Below are 18199 nucleotides of genomic sequence, written 5' to 3' on the forward strand. Positions count from 1 at the left end.
GGGGGAGGGGACAGAGTGATACAGAGATGGAGGAAGGGAGGGGGAAGGAATTACCGGAAGTTGGAGAATTCAGTGCTCATGCCCAGGGACTGGAGGCTACCCAGACGGTATGTGAGGTGTTGCTCCTCCAAACTAAGTTTAGTCTCATCGTGGCAGTAGCGGAGGCCATGTATGGACATATCTGAATGGGAATGTGAAGCGGAGTTGAAGTGGGTGGCAACTGGAAGATCCTGTCTGTTGTGGTGGATGGAGTGGAGGTGCTCGATGAAGCGGTCCCCCAATCTGCGTTGGGTTTCACCGATGTAGAGGAGGCCGTGCTGGGAGAACTGGTTGCAATAGATGACTCCAACAGACTCACAAGTGAAGTGTTGTCTCTCCTGGAAGGACTGTTTGGGGCCCTGAATGGTGGCAAGAGAGGAGGTGTAGGGACAGGTGTAGCACTTACGCTTACAGGGATAAGTGCCGGGTGGGAGATCTGTGGGGAGGGACATGTGGACCAGGGAGTTGCGGAGGAAACGATCCCTGAAGAAAGTGGAGAGAAGTGGAGAGGGAAAGATGTGCTTAGTGCTGGGGTCCTGTTGGAGGTGGCGGAAGTTGCAGAGGGTAATGTGCTGGATCCAGAGGCTGGTGGGTGGTAGCTGAGGACAGGGGGGGGGGGCTCTGCCCCTGTTGTGGTGATGGGAGGATGGGGTGAGGGCCGAAGTGCGGGAAATGGAGGAGATGCGGGTGAGGGCATCATTGATGATGGCAGAAGGGAAACTATGATCCTTAAAGAAAGAGGACATTTGAGATGTCCTGGATGGCAGATAAGCCAGAAATGATGCCATCAAAAGGGTCCTTCATTAAATGAGGAGGAGCTATATTTGCTTTGCTATGCGTCGTTCTTCCTTAAAAACTGAGGTTTTCTACTTCAGTTTCCAAAGCAAAGCGATACCAATAACATTCAGCTCCATCCCTCCCCCTCCTGTCTTCTCCCATCATTTCGGATCTCCCCCTCCCCCTTCCCCTCCCACTTTCAAATCTCTTACTAGCTCTTCTTTCAGTTAGTCCTGATGAAGGGTCTCGGCCCGAAACGTTGACTATACCTCTTCCTAGAGATGCTGCCTGGCCTGCTGCGTTCACCAGTAACTTTTATGTGAGTTGCAGGAAAATTTAATGTTTATTCTGGTCACATCAGACTGCACTACCTTTCTCTCAAAAGATGCCCCAACGGGTCACCATGTTGTCTAATATACTACTAAAACGCTCATGCTCTGTTTGTCTGTTTGTGACCTCCAATTAGCGCAAACGGTGCATTACAGTGGCACTTTTTTGGCTAAGTCTAATTTAACATGCGCTAACTTATAGAATGCAGGCAAAGTTTAGGGTTATATATTCATATAAAATTGCTCATTCACCAAAAATCAACAGCTCCCTTTTAACCCAAGAGCCGATCCGCCATCATAGAAATCAGGACGCCACAGCCCGACGCATGCGCACAGCCAGCCTCAGCAGTGACACCTACCGGAGCAAAAGGGCAGGGCAGCTCTATTTCGTGGGGTCACATTCTGCTAATCACCATCAGCATGTGCAGGATTGGGACAGATCTAACTGCCACCCATCAATAAGAGGTAATTAAATCTTATTGTAATGACGTACTTCGAGATACCCATAAAACCCTTTGCTGCAGTCAAAGGACAGCGGTGACCATATCATGTCCATTTAGAAGAGCACCAATCACATTATGAAGAAGAATCAGCATCCTATGGTGTTACTGCTTCATATCTTCTATAGCATTAGGGTAAAAAAATATTCAGCCTAATTATGCAGCGTGGAAAGGGAAGGGGGACATTATAGTCAAGAGATGATGCCAAACGTCGTCGGGAAGCGGCAAGGAGAGGGAGAGGACAAGAATCAGATGAGGCCAGGGCCGCACGGCTCCAGGATCAAAGAGTCAGGACAAAAAAAGATGAGAGAAGAAGAGACAGAGGAGGAGAGGCATGCACGTCTCCAGGATCAGAGACAAACAACAAACAGCAGAAGAGATGGAGAGACGGGGGATGAAAGGGCTACACGTCTCCTGAATGACAACGAGAGCCACAAGGGTGGCAGATAAACCAGAAATGATGCCATCAAAAGTTCCTTCATTAAATGAGGAACAGCTATATTTGCTTTGCTATGCATCGTTCTTCTTTAATAAACTGAGGTTTTCTACAAAGCAAAGCGGTACCAATAGCATTTAGGAAAATTTAATGTTCATTCTGGTCACATCAGACTGCACTACCCTTCTCTCAAAGGGTGCCCCAACGGGTTACCTCGTTGTCTAGTGTCCTTTTAAACCCTTGAATGTTTAAATTCCTTTCCTTAGTGTTATCATTTCAAAGGATCAGTCCTCAGTCCAGCACTCAAGTGCCTTTATGAAGAAAGCACGGCAGCACTTCTACTTTCTTAGAAGTTTGCAAAGATTTGGCATGTCATCTAAAACTTTGGCAAACTTCCATAAATGTGAGGTGGAGAGTATATTCACTGATTGCATCACTTCCTGGTATGGAAACCTCAATGCCCTAGAAAAGACTACGAAAAGTAATGGGTACAGAGCAGTCCATTGAGGGTAAAGCAATCTCTACCACTGAGCACATTTATATGGTGCACTGTTGCAAGAAAGCAGCATGCATCATCAAGGACCAACACCATCAACGCCATGCTGTCTTCTCACTGCTGTAATCAGGAAGATAGTGCAGGAACATCAGGACCCACACCATCAGGTTCAGGAAAATTTATTACTCCTCAACCAACAGGTTCTTGCACCAGAGAGGATAATTTCACTCAACTTAACTCACCCCATCACTGAACAGTTCCCACGGCCTATAGATTCATTCACAGATTCTTCATCTTATGTTCTCGATATTTATTTCTTATTATTATTTTTATTTTTTTCTCACTCAGTCTGGTAAAACCTGAGGTGCAGGCATAGTCAAGCAGGCTCATTTCTCAATTACATGAAACTTTTGGACTATTCTAGTGGTGTTTAGTGTTGTGGCTTTCTGAAGATTTACATAAGCATCGCTGTGTAGGCCTAAATGTTTATTGTGTAGTCAGTTTGGGATGATGCCAGTTGTAGATGCCCTGTTCATGTTCCATAGACTTCCAGTTTCCTCTTTTAATTTTACATATTTCTGGTGTTTTGCATTTATTGATTTCTGCATGTTATGTGTGTTTGGAATGATTATATCCGTCAAGTAAATTGTTCCTACTTGTTTACATGTCATATTATATCCAGATGTATATTATGGATACGCCTACCTATAATATTGGATCGATCGTGATATAATTTGTAGGAGTCTGACTCTAAAACTGCATTAGGCTTGTATTTATAGTTAGGTATGGTGTTTTTAATAAATTTGAATTTTAAAGCAAGATTTTGATGAATGATATTTGCCACTTGATTGCACCTGTGTAAGTAAAATGCTATAGGATCCTGCAATATGTTGGATTGTTTCTCTTTTAATTATTTCTATTGTATTGTTTTGTATTTGCACACTTTGCTGTCTTTTGCACATTGATTGTTCGTCCATCCTGCTGGAGGCAGTCTTTCATTGATTCTTTCATGTTTCTTGTATTTACTGTGAATGCCCACAAGAAAATGATCCCCAGGATTGTATATGGTGACATATATGTACATTGATCATAAATTTGCATTCAGCTTTGAACTTCGAGTGTTGGCGAGTGGATCCAAATGATTTACTTGCATTTAGCACTGTGAGTTTCACAAATAATTTATTCCTTGTCACTAGGATTTAGACATTCCTCCATTTTATTTGAAATTAGTCCACCTGTTATCATAAGAATATTTATAGTGTCCTCCATGCTGAAGGCTGATGAAAGAAATGATTTAATATATCTGCCATTTCATTATTTCTTGTCACCAATCATGGTCCCTGGAAGTCTCACAACTTTCTCCTAATTATATATGAATAGAAATCCTTACCCTTAATTTTGATATTACATGCAAAATTTTCTTTCAAAATCAATTTTCTCCCTTCTTTTGAGCATTTCACTGCTGATTCTTAAAAACCTCCCAGTCCTCTGTCTGGACTGCCGCTGGCCCTGGCCATAATGAATGCATTGTCTTTTAATTTTACATTATCGTTGACCTTCTTGATTAACCACAGGGTTGTGCCTCTTTCTCAAGGAATCCTCTTTTAATTAGGATAAATTCCTAACGAGTGATAACAACCATCCATTTGACTATCTGTTACTGTCCTGTGTCGTAGTTGATTTTCCCAGCACCCACTACAGAAGTCCAAGGTCATACCATTAAAAAATGACATGAATTAAATTGAAGGCAGTTTTCCTTTTGGTCTTGTAGTATTCAACTCCAAGATGCACCTGGAATTCTAACCTATTGTAGTTGTTACTTCCATTGTGATCTTATTCACATGATGTCTATTAATCCTTCCTCATTACTTATGACCAAATCTAAATAGCCCGTTCTCAGTTAAAGTCCAGAACTTGGTGCTCTAAGAAGCATTCCCTGATGTACTCCACAAATTCTTCTTCTATGATATCCTTGCCAGTTTGGATCATCAATCAATATATTTAAATTAAAATATCCCATGACAGTTACCAATCCCATCAACAAATAAAACAGGAATGTAGGAAATATCTTTCACAAGTTTACAGATGAAACTTAGCAGAAAAACTTTTGTTAACCCAGAGAGTGATTGGAATTTGGGATGTACTGCCTGAAGGAAGAGAATCTCATAATATTTGAAAAGTATTTAAGTGATCACTTGAGTCACCAAGGCACAGCAGGCTCTAGACCAAATATTGGTAATGGTATTAGTATATACATAGGTAGTTGACATTTAATATCCCTCTGTTACTTATCTCAGCTTTCTCATACAGCCTTTCTTTCTTCAGTGATCTGTGGAAACCCCATTTGGCTGATTTTCATTGCTGTCATTGTTTACTTGTCTCAAATCTGATGAAAACTAAGTAACCTCGTCCATGAAACTCTTCTACATTCTTCGAGGAGGAAACTGATGGGTTCCAATACTGATCAAGCAGGGATAAGTGAGTGGAATATTATTGGATGTTTGATGCAGGCTGACAGCAAAGACAGAAGATAGTATCAAAAGGCTGAGTCAATGGTAAGGAAAGCAAATGCAATGTTAGCATTCATTTTGAGGGATAGAATATAAGAGCAAACCTGTGATGCTGTGATAAGATATTGGTCTGACTGAAGTGGAGTATTGTGAACAGTTTTAGGCCCTTTATCTAAGAGTGTGTTGGAGTTAGAGAGCATCCAGAGGACATTCACAGGAATGATTTCAGGAATGAAATGGTTAGTGTACAAAGAGCGTTGATGGCTCTCGGCCTGTACTCACTGGAGTTTAGAAGAAAGAGAAGAGATCTCATTGAAACCTATCAAATCTTGAAAGACCTGGATAGAGTAGATGTGGAGAGTATGTTTCCTATGGTGGAAGAGTCTAGGATCAGAAAGCACAGACTCAAAATAGAGGGACATCTGCAGAATACATTGCCAAAGACAGCTGTGGAGGCTAAATTATTGAGTATATTTAAAGTGGATGTTTTTAAATTCTTGGTTATTCAGGGTGTCAAGACTTTCAGGGAGAAGGCAGGAGAATGGGGTTGAGAGTGATAATAAATCATAATGTAATGAGAGAGCTACTCAATGGGCCGAGTAGCCTAATTCTGCTCCTTTGTAATTCAAAAGATAGGGAGGACAGAAATCACAGATAGACAGACAATAATAGCTTAGCAAATATCAAATTAAACAGCAAAGGAAAGGCCAAAGCTGCAAAATCTATGGTATCTGAAAACAGGACAGAAATTTGTATCACACACAAAATGCTGGAGGAACTCAGAAGGTCAGGCAGCATCTAGGAAAAGGAGTACAGTCAACTTTTCAGGCTGAAACCCTTTGGCAGGATGGAGAAAAAAAGCTGACGAGTACATTTAAAAGGTGGGGGGAGGAGAGAAAAACACAAGGTGATAGGTGAAACCTGAATGGGGAGGGGATGAAATACAGAGCTAGGAAGTAAATTGGTAAAAGAGACAGAAGGCCATGGAAGAAAAGAAAGGGGGTGGAGCACCAGAGGGAGTTGCTGGGCGGGCAAGGAGATTGGGTAAGAGAGGATAAAGGGAAAGGGAATGGTGAATGAAAGGGGGAACGGCATGCATTACCAGAAGTTCAAGACGTTCCCAGAAAGGGAACATGTCTCCCATAGCTGGGTAAGCATGCGGTCGAAGAGTCAGAGAGCAGCAGGGATTGTCAGAGAGGAGCAGCGAGAAAGGGTTTCACTGAATTCCCATTGAAGTGAAGACTTAACCTTCTTCAGGGTAGGCACATGTTGTAGGTATTTTCCCATTTATGCTCTGCCCTACTGAGCAATCACATTTTGGGTGCCTATGAACTTCTCCCTCCTCAATGAGTGGAATTTCCCTGTGGCCAACCATTTTAATTTCTTTCCCCATTCCCGTTCTGACATGTCGGTCTGTGGCCTCCTCTCCTCCACTCTCTGGATGGAGAAGCCACACCTTATATTCCATCTGGGTAGCCTCCATCTTAATGGGATGAACATTGATTTCTCCATCCAGTAATTTTTTTTCTCTTTTTTTTTCTTTTCTCTTCCTCCTTCCCTCTTCTTATATTCCCCACTCTGGCATCTTAGCTCTTCTCCTCATCTGCTTATCACCTTCCCCCAGTGCCCCTCCTTCTAACCTTTCTTCCAAGGTCCACTCTATTTTCCTATCAGATACCTTCTTCTCCAGTCCTTTACCTTTCCCACCCACTTGGCTTCTTCTATCACCTTCTGACATGTTCTCTTTCCCCCTCCCCCACCTTTTAATTCTGGCATATTTCCCCCTTTCTTTCCATTCCCAGTGAAGGACCTTGGCCGAAAATGTCTACTGATTATCCATTTCCGTTGATGCTGCCTGACCTGCCGAGTTCCTCCAGCATTCTGTGTGTGTTACTCCCACCTACTGTATGTCTTCTTTCCTCTGCTTTTCATGATTTCTATCCAGACTGATTCTATATTGATATCCATTTCCTCCATACCACAACTAAATATCACTCTGATACTTCCCTTTATTAACAATACGAGCCTGCTTCCATTCTTTTTAGGTCTGTTCCTTTGGAACATTTGATAATCTGAAATCCTGAATCTGTCCTAGTTACCCAGCAACTTTGTCTCTGTAATAGTTATTATATCATACTCCTCACTCTTCACTCTTCACAGCACAGTAACAGGCCTTCTAGCTCAACAAATCTACCTCACCCAATTACACCCATGTGACCAATTAACCAACTAACCCAATGTTGGAGGAAACCAGAGCACCCAAAGGTAACCCACGTTGTCACAGGGAGAATGAATAAATTCTTTGCAGACAGCAGCGGGGATTGAACCCACGTTGCTGGTGTTGTAAAGTGTTGCACCAACCACTGCACTATCGGGACTCCCAAAACACCTGGTGTTCACAGGTGGTCTCTCATCCAAATACTTACCAGGCCTGAGCCTGTTTAGTTTCCAAGTCCAGATGAGATTGGCTGTTTTCAGGCTAGAATGGCCGGAGGCAATTTGTTACTGTTTCTCCAGTCTTATTACAGATGTTACGTGCATTCACATAAAAACCAGTAAGTTTTAATATTTTACGGCTTATACCATCTCAGGATTTGCTTTGTGTTGCAAACTTTTGATTATATTTTTTGCTCATGTCCATCACACTTTGTTAGTCCATTTCAGCCTCATTAACCTCTGCCACATTTCTATCCTTCTCTCTTGATTCATTAGAGATCCCATTCTTGGACTTCTTCCTCTTATTTCATTTAAAAAACCCTTTCTGTTGCCATCTATATGTGGTTCATTAGGAGACTGGTCCCAGCAGAACTCAGAGGATGCCCAAACAAACGGAAAAGCTCTCTCCTTCCCCAGTCCGGAGGCTGTATCCCATTAATTGGAATTTATTTCTACAGCACCACTCTTTGAGTCAAACATTCACCTCTCCGCTCATATATGTCAATTTACATGTGGTTCCGGTAATAATCTGGAGACTAATACCTTTGTGACTCTGCTTTTCAATTTTCCTTTGCGTATCTCCTGCTCCATCAACACAACCTCCTTTCAAGTCCTATCTATATCATCAGTGCCTACATAGAATATGACAACATGACCTGTCTACTTGGCTAGAAACAGAATGCTTTTCATTATATTTCAGTACATGTGGCAATAACAAATCAATATTAATACCAATTCACACTCCAGGTTTCTCTCCAGTACAGAAGAGATGTCCTTAATCTTAGCACGAGGCAGATAACATAGCCTTTGGGATACTGTCTTTACTATTACATAAATGGCATCTGTTTCTTTAGCAATGCTATTCCCTCTGACTCCTACGTTCTTCTTTCTTGCCCTGCTCCAACTTGAATGGTTCCCTGTGACAATTTGTACATCCTTCCTGCATACCTCACTATCGTCTGCACATGGGGCAAGGAAGTTGAACCTCTTCAACAACAGTGGGGACCTATCCACTGAATCCCTCCATCTGCCTCTTCTGCGGTAACAGTTTACGTACAGTGACTGCCTTCTGGAATACTGTGTCCAGGTAGTTCTCATCTTCTCTGATGTGTCAAAATTTTCAGGAATTTGGGCTCCTGCTTATCAACCCTGAGCCTAATTTCTTCGAGTAGTTAACACATCCTTCAGAAATGATCTCTGTTTACTACTGTGAGCCCCACTGGTTCCTACATGTAGCAGAAACAACACGTCATCTGCTTATTCATCTTTTCTAACTTAGTAGCTAAATTAATTTGTATTAGAATGCTCACATTATCCCCTGATTTAAATTGCTTGACCAATCAGAACAGAAACAGAAATTAAAATTAAAATATAAATCATCGCCGTCCTTTGACTTCAAACTCCGTCATTCAAATTCTGGGAAAGACTTTGAGTGGTGTTGCTTTAATTATACTGAGCTCTATGCAGATGAAGTTTTAAAGTATTTTTTTCTGCCCCTTAACCTCATGTTCCTCTTTCTTTACATTTAAAGCAAAATTTTAAGAGAGCAAATCTGTTCAAGTACTTGTACAATGTGTTCACTGAGTTATGTAGGTATATAGCACAAAAATGATGTGCAGTTTGTATTCAAAATAAAATCTAGAAATTGTGACATGATTCATCGTCATGGACTTCAAATGGTCACTGTTTAACATTGGAAAGAAAACTAACCACTGACACCCTATTCTTATCATATTTGTGCTAAAATCATTGTGAAATAACCTTGCAAATCACACACAATATTAATGAACACAAGAAATTCTGCAGGTACTTGAAATCATAAGCAACACATACAAAATGCTGACAGAACTCAACAAGTTAGGCAGCATCTATGGCATCTATAAACAGTTAACAATTCAGGCTGAGACCCTTCAGCAGAACAAGAAACAAAGGGAAAAGATGCCAGAATAAGAAAGTGGGGGTAGGAGAAGTATATTCTTTCTTCTTCACCCTTTATCTCTCCCACTCATCTCTCAGCTTTTCACCCCACCCACTCCCTCTTCTCACTCCACCTACCAACTAGTACTCTTCCCCATTCCCCCTCCAGCTGCTTATTCTGGCTTCTTCCCCCTCATGTTCCAGTCCTGGTGAACCCAAAATATTGAATACTATTCCCCTCCATATATGCTGCCTGATGATACTGTGATTTCAGATCCTGAGGGTGAGGTGCAAGCAGTTTTCAGGAGAATGAAACCACGGAAAGCCTCGACCCAGATGGGGTACTTGGCCAAGTACTAAAGACCTGTTCTGATCAACTGACACAAGTGTTTACTGAGATATTTAACATTTTGTTTCAACAGTCTGAGGAACCCACTCTTCAAACAAGCTTCAATTATACTGGTGCCTGGGTGTGGAATCTGGTAATCTGCGTCAGTGACTATTGTCAAGTAGCACTTGTATCCATAGAGACGAGGAGTTTGAGAGGTTGTGAATGAAGCTCAGCTGAGAAATGACTTGGATCTGCTCCAGTTTGACTACTGCTGCAACAGGTCCACAGCAGGTGCTGTTTCATTGGATCTTCCCTCAACCCTGGAGCACCTGGACAGCAAAGGTGCATACATCAGAATATTCTTTATCAACTATAGCTCAGCATTCAATAACATCACCATCTCAAAGCTCATCAATAAGCTTGAAGTCCTTGGCCTCAATACCTCCTTGAGCAATTGAATCCTTGATTTCCTCACTAGCAGACCCCTGTCAGTTTGAATTGGCAAAAATACCTCTTCCACAATCTCCATCAACACAGGTGCACCACAAGGTTTTGTGCTTGTTTCCCTGCTGTACTTGCTTTACACTCATGACTGTGTGACAAAGCACGACTCCAATGCCATATTCAAGTTTGCTGATGACACTACTGACATAGGCCAAATCAAACATGGTGATGAATCAGCATATAGGAGGGAGATTGAAAATTTGGCTGAGTGGTGCCACGACTACAACTTCTTATGCAATGTCATCAAGTTGATTACTGACTTGAAGTGGAAGAAACCGGAGATCCATGAGCAGGTGATCAGAGGTGGAGAGGTTCAGCAATTTTAAATTCCTTGGTACTATTATTACATAGGACCTGTCTGAGCCCAGTACGTAAGTGCACTTAGGAAGAAAGTGCAACAGCAGCTTTATTTCCTTAGGAGTTGTGAAGATTTAGCATCTAAAACTTTAGCAGACGTCTATAGATGTGTAGGGGAGAGTATACTGACTGTCTGCATCACAGCCTGGAATGGTAACACCAATGCCCTGTGTTATTAAGTGTGTACATAATAAAGAACTTCAATTCACACTGGACAAGGTGGGCAGTTCACCCTGGAACTGGAAGCCTCAGTGTGAAGCTGGTCAATGTTGAGCTGGGAGTTCAGTAAATTAAAAAAAATGTTCTACTGTTTTCCCACCCTAAGTTTGTCTTCATTAAAAACAAACATAATATAGTATCAGAAGTTGGCGTGAGGTTTAAACACCGAGAGTAGATGAGTACTGTGAGCAACTGAGAAAGAGATGCTAGTTCCAATGAAAATAAAAACAGCCAGCAAGGCAAGAGAGCACGTTGCGTCCCTAAGTTCACCAAGAAATTCAGGCGAAAGACCGAAAATCCATGTCATAGATAATCTAAAACCTCCCACATCTATGTTGTTTATCAGCAATTTAACAGACAACTGGAAGTGCTTCAAACAACTATTCAATATACATTTAGCAGCTAGTGAAGTGGGAGGCACTGATGAATAATTGACAGCATCTTTCTACGTTTGTATATACAAATAGGGAAAATGCTTTGGATATCTATAATTGCTTTCAAATGGGACACTATGATGACAAAATTTGAGGAGTATTTTGTCACAAGTAAAAACAACATGCTTGAGAGATATAAGTTCTCTTTCTGTGACCAGAAACAAGGTAGTAACTTTGACCAATACTTAGTTGAGCAACACACACACCAAGTAAGTACTGTGAATTTGGAGATTTCAGAAATTCATTAGTCTGAGACAAAATAGTTTGTGGGATCCCAGGTAAAGGGCTCAGAAAAAGATTGCTGCATGAAAAAGATTTGACACCGGACAAGCTGTGAATATGTGTAGGGCAGCAGAGACCACACAAGCACAAACGAAGGAGCTGCACAGAGCAGATGTAGAGCAGAGCACAGAACAGTGTATGCATAAGGCATTTCACAAAGCAACAACAAAACAAAAAGAAAGGCTCAAACAGCAAATTCAACAAATGTGGAGGTAAGACGAGGAATTCTGCAGATGCTGGAAATTCAAGCAACACACATCAAAGTTGCTGGTGAACGCAGCAGGCCAGGCAGCATCTCTAGGAAGAGGTACAGTTGATGTTTCGGGCCGAGACCCTTCGTCAGGACTAACTGAAAGAAGAGCTAGTAAGCGATTTGAAAGTGGGAGGGGGAGGGGAGATCCAAACTGATAGGAGAAGACGTTTGAGAATGTGTATATCCAACACACCACAGAGAAGATATTGCTTTCTTTAACTACCATATGGGATTCTGTCCATATCTGAAGTCTACCATAAAACCATCCACATGATCTTTGTCTGGTGTGGAGACCATGATGGATGACATCATTGCCTAGGGGTCCACCAACGATGAAAATGACACATAGCTAAGACAGTTCTTGATGTGACACGGAATGTCAATTTGAAACTAAATAAAGAGAAATGTTAATTTGGTGTTAAGACACTGAATTTCAAAGAAGGTGTTATAAGGGAAGAGGGAGTAAAGCCTGACCCAAGAAAGATGTCAGCCATTGAAACACTGAGAGGGCCCAAAATAAGAAGAGGGAGAGACATTTCTTCTGGATGGTGACTTACCTGGCTAAGTTTATCCCTCGACTGTCAATTGTGTCAGCACCATTAGATCACTCCTTGAGCAGTGAGATAAGTGGATTTGTGTCATGAGCAAGAAGTGTGTTTCCAGAGGCTGAAAAGAGCCCTAACTGAAGACCCTGTGCTGAAATTTTATGATCCAGAACGGGGAAGTATGTACTGCCTTAGAGCAGTACGACTGCAGCAACGCGATGACACATGGCAACCTGTGGACTATGCAACAAGGGCTTTAACAAGTATGGAAGCTAAGAATGCACAAATAGAGAAAGAGCTTCTTGCCAGCACATATGCATGCAAAAGGTTCCATCAGTATATCCATGGACAAACTTTTGAAGTGGAGACAGACCTCCCGTCTCAATTATGTCCAAACCACTGAATGTCTGTTCCATGAGGAGACAGCGCAAGTTGATAACGCTGCAGAAATATGATCTACACACTGGAAAAATAAAGGTTTGTGCTGTTTCAAGCAGTCAACAAGAGACAAAGATTGACCAAGAGATTCATGCTGATATACAGGCCTACATTGACATGATTGACATCTCCATTCTAGTATCTCCGGTTAGAACAGAGAAGATTGGGACTGCAGCAGGGACAGATGAAAGAATGAAAGTACTGAAAGAGACTTTACAGAAAGGATGGCCAGCAGCTAAGAATGACTGTCCAATGTGTATTCGGGACTATTGGGCATGTGGAGCTGAACTGTCAATAGTGAAAGTTATGGTCTTCAAAGGGAACAGGTTTGTGATTCCAGTGTTGCAACACACAGAAATGCTCCAGGAGATACATGAAGGGCATCTTGGTGAGGGAATATGTAAATGTAGAGCAGGGAAATGATGTACTGACCAAGAATGAACCAAGACAACAGCCAAACCCCTGCTTCATGTGAAATATGCCTTACCTACAGACCAAAGCATCAAGCTGACCCCTTACAGTACACCCTGTACCAGACAGGGGATACTTCAAAGTTGAAGTGGATTTGTTTGAATATAATGGGAAGAGTCATATTGCTGCAACAGACTAGTTTTGGAATTACCCAGTGATTGCAACACTGCAATCAGCATCCAGCAACACGGTCATCACCTTCCTGAAAGCTGTGATTGCCAGGGAAGGAGCTCCCTGGTATCAGACAATGGTCCACAAGTCTCAAATTGTGAACTTGAGTCCTTTACCAATGATTGGCGTTCTGACATATAACTTCAAGCCCACATCACCCAAAACTTAATGGCCCACCAGAAAGTTTGGGCAAGGTAGTGAAGGGCCTCATGAAGAAATGTGCAAGATGGACAAGAGGATTTCCACAGAAGAAGTGTGCCACTGCAGAATGCCTTTTCACCACCCAGATTGCTGATGGGTTGATGCATACATACTAACAGTGCACAAAATCCTGGCAACACCTAAAGGAGCACACAAGGACAAATTGGCTAAAGTGAAAGGGAAAGAAAAACAGAAACAACATAACAACAAGACTGCAAAAAACCTACCGGTCCAGAAGCCTTGGGATCAAGTATGAATCCAAGACTACAATTCTGGCACATGGTCCATGACGAAGTAGCAAGAGGAAGAGGAAGTAGCTCCACCATCTTACCAGATCCAGGAGTGAGGAACACTACTGAGAAGAGATCGTGTGGATTTATGACCACAAGCTCCAACCCATAGCTGTGACACGTCACATATCAGTACACCAAATGGGCCAGCAGATGTAAAAAAGGAAAATGTTGATCAGAGTTCTCAGAGAAGACACAGAAAATTAAAGCTATACATCTGTGGAAACAAGTAGCAGACCAAATATGATCATAAAACTACCTCAGTGACTGATTGAAATTTGTTGAGTGAATATGGAACCTTATTTGCTCATTACAATTGCAGTTAATATAGATCCCATTGTAGGAAAGGATTATTGTTCCTTGTAGGTTTATGAAGACATCATATTATGCTTGTTTTGTTTTTTTTATTTAGAAGAGGAAGATATGTGTGCATAATAAAAAGCTTCAGTTCCCAAAGGGTAATGCGGACGGTTCACCCTGGAAATGGAAACTTCAATGGGAAGTTGATCACACATGCTCAGTGTTGAGCTGTGAGCTCAGTAAAAAAAAATTCTAGCATTTACCCACATTAAGTTTGTCTTTATTAAGAACAAACATAAGATGCCATTGAATGTTGAATCCTACCCAATCCATCACTGGTAAAGTTCTCTCAACATAACTGAGCACATCTACACAAAACGTTTGCTGGAAAGCAGCACCTATCATCAGTGATATCCACCACCCAGTCATGCTTTCTTCTCATGGCTGTCTTCAAGAAGAAGGTACAGGAGCCTCAGGACTCACACCATCAGGTTCAGGAACAGTTATTACCCCTCAACTATCAGGATCCTGATCCAGAGGAGATAACTTCACTCAACAAATTTGCCCCATCATTGAACTGTTCCCACAAACTGTGGATTCCTTCCTTCCTTCCTTCCTCCCTCCTTTCTCTCCCTCCCTCTCTCCCCCTCCCTCTCTCCCTTACTTGTCAATTGTCAGGAACTTTCAGACTATTCTAGTGGTGTTTAGTATTGTGGCTTTCTGAAGATTTACATAGATATTACTGTGTAGCTCTAGTTGTTTAATGCTTTTGTGTAGTAACTTTGGGATGAACTAGTTGTAGATATTACTGTCAAGACAATGTATACCCTGTTCATATTCCAAAGTCTTTCAATTTCCTCTTTTAATTTAGCATATTTTTGGTGTCTTTCACTTACTGATTTCTGTAAGTTGTGTTTGGAATGGATATATCTATTAAGTAAGTTGTTCTTGCTTGTTTATCATGTATTATATTGTGGCGACCCACTTTCTGGCACCCACGAACCGGCTCACAACAGCACGCGCAGGCAGAGGGCCGGCCCCAAAAAGGGAGCCAGGTCATCTTCACCAGCAGGGGGAAAATCCCGCGCGCAGAAACGGTCTGGGAATATGCATTCCCCACAGCAGTCCCGCCCCAGGGAGGGCGGGAACGGGAAGGCTTTAAAGCAGGCCGCGAAGTTTGAATAAATCTTTTTTCTTCGCAACTCTATCTCACCGACTCTGTGTGGTTATTCTAGCGCTGTGTGTAGCACACCGCTACAATTGGTGACCCCGACGGCCCAAACGATATTTGGACCAGAGATGACCGACGCCACATCTGTTCACGCAGTTTCGTTAAAACTGCCAAGCTTCTGGACGCTGCGATCCCAATTATGGTTCGAACAAGCAGAAGCACAATTCCACATTCGGCAGATAACCTCGGAGTCCACTCGCTACTACTACGTGCTGAGCTCACTCGACCAGGAGACAGCTGCACAAGTTGAGGAGTTTATACAGTTGCCCCCGGAGGACGGCAAATACACAGCATTCAAAGCCCTGATCATAAGGACTTACGGACTCTCACGGCGCGAACAAGCACACTGTTGAATGCACCTGGATGGTTTGGGAGCCAGGCCGCCGTCAGCATTAATGAATGAGATGCTGGCCCTGGCTGAAGGACACAAACCCCGCCTCATGTTTGAGCAGGCGTTCCTAGAGCAACTGCCCGAGGACATATGCCTGCTGCTGTCCGACGCAGATTTCAGCAACCCCCGGGAGGTGGCGGCCCGAGCAGATGTGCTGTGGAATGCCAGGAAAGAGAGAGGGGCATCCGTCGCACAGATCACCAAGCCGTGTGCCCAACGACAGACCAGACCAGGCCCGGCAGCAGAGCCTACAAAACTCGGCGACGGGAGTGAGGAGCCCAACGAACAATGATGTTTCTACCACCAGCGGTGGGGCACAGAGGCCTGCCGCTGCAGACCACCCTGCAAATTCCCGGGAAACGCCAGGACCAGCTGCCGCTGATGGCTACGGCAGCTGGCCATCAGGACAGCCTCCTGTACGTCTGGGACAAGCAGTTGGGACACCGCTTTTTGGTCGACACCAGAGCGGAGATCAGCGTCTTACCTCCAACGAGTTACGACACCCACAACAGAGAACCGGAACCCACCCTGAGGGCCGCAAATAGCAGCACAACACGAACCTACGGCACCCGCATGGTGCGGCTACAGTTCAGCTCCAGCCGGTTCACGTGGGACTTCACACCGGCCGCCGTGGCCCAACCACTCCTGGGGGCAGATTTTCTACGAGCCCACAGCCTGCTGGTCGACCTGCAAGAGAAGTGATTAGTCCACGCCAAGACTTTTCAAACGTTCTCCCTGGGTGAAGCACAGTTGCCAGCTCCACACCTGGACTCCATCACACTGTCCGACGACGAGTCCACCGGGGTCCTGGCGGATTTCCCATCAGTACTGACACCGCAGTTCACGGCAGTCATGCCCAGACACGGAGTACAGCACCACATCCCGACCCAGGGACCACCCCTCCACGCCCGTGCTCGAAGGCTTCCCCCGGACAAGCTCTGACTGGCGAAGGAGGAGTTCAAGAAGATGGAGGAATTCGAGATCATACGACGGTCCGACAGCCCATGGGCCTCCCCCCTTCACATGGTGCCCAAGGCAACGGGGGGCTGGAGACCATGTGGTGACTACCGCAGACTGAACGAGGCTACAACGCCAGACCACTACCCTGTGCCGCACATTCAAGACTTCACAGCAAACCTACACGGCGCAAGGATCTTTTCCAAGGTAGACCTCGTCCGGGGATACCATCAAATCCCTGTACATCCAGACGACATCCCCAAACAGCACTTATCACCCCGTTCGGACTTTTCGAATTCCTCCAAATGCCAGTTGGTCTAAAGAATGCCGCACAGACTTTCCAGCGGCTAATGGACGCGGTGGGACGCGACCTGGACTTTGCATTCATCTATTTGGACGACATCCTCATAGCCAGCAGTAGTCGGCAGGAGCATCTGTCCCACCTCCACCAGCTCTACTCCCGCCTGAGCGAATTCGGCCTTACAATCAACCCAGCCAAATGCCAGTTCGGACTCGACACCATTGACTTCCTGGGCCACAGGATTACTAAAGACGGGGCAACCCCGCTGCCCGCCAAGGTAGACGCGATCCACCACTTCCCCCGACCCAACACAATCAAAGGCCTGCAGGAATTCGTGGGTATGGTGAATTTCTACCACCGTTTCCTCCCCTCAGCAGCCCGAACCATGCGACCCCTGTTCACTCTAATGTCGGGTAAGGGCAAGGACATTACCTGGGACGAAGAGGCCGCAACTGCTTTCGTTAAAACCAAAGAAGCCTTGGCAAACGCCGCGATGCTAGTGCACCCCAGAACGGACATTCCTACTGCCCTCACGGTGGATGCATCCAACACAGTGGTCAGTGGAGTGTTGGAACAACTCATCGAGGGCCGCTGGCAACCCCTGGCGTTCTTCAGCAAACACCTACGACCACCTGAACTCAAATACAGTGCTTTCGACCTGGAGCTATTGGCACTATACCTCGCAATCCAGCATTTCAGGTACTTCTTAGAAGGTAGGCCCTTCACTGCGTTCACAGACCACAAACCGCCTACCTTTGCGTTCACGAAGGTGTCCGACCCCTGGTCATCCCACCAGCAGCGACATCTGTCCTACAACTCCGAGTACACGACGGACATCCAGCATGTCTCTGGAAAGGACAACGTCGTGGCGGACGCACTTTCCAGACCTACCATACAGGCCCTGTCCCAAGGGGTGGACTATGCAGCGCTGGCAGAGGCACAGCAGGCAGACGCTGAGATCCCCAGTTACAGGACTGCAGTCTCCGGTTTGCAGCTCCAAGACCTCCCCGTAGTCCCAGGTGAGAGGACCCTACTATGTGACGTAGCTACCGGCCAACCCCGCCCCATCGTCCCAGCAGCCTG

General features: G+C 44.2%; 2 pseudogenes; both read right to left on the reverse strand.

The window, feature by feature from the left end:
• The window catches only part of LOC134343333 (uncharacterized protein K02A2.6-like), a 906676-nt pseudogene that overhangs the window by 66621 nt on the left and 821856 nt on the right, over positions 1 to 18199 (reverse strand).
• LOC134344633 (5S ribosomal RNA) lies at positions 7462 to 7583 on the reverse strand (annotated as a pseudogene).

The sequence above is a fragment of the Mobula hypostoma genome, chromosome 3 (assembly GCF_963921235.1).
Source record: "Mobula hypostoma chromosome 3, sMobHyp1.1, whole genome shotgun sequence".
Classification (NCBI taxonomy): Eukaryota; Metazoa; Chordata; class Chondrichthyes; order Myliobatiformes; family Myliobatidae; genus Mobula; species Mobula hypostoma.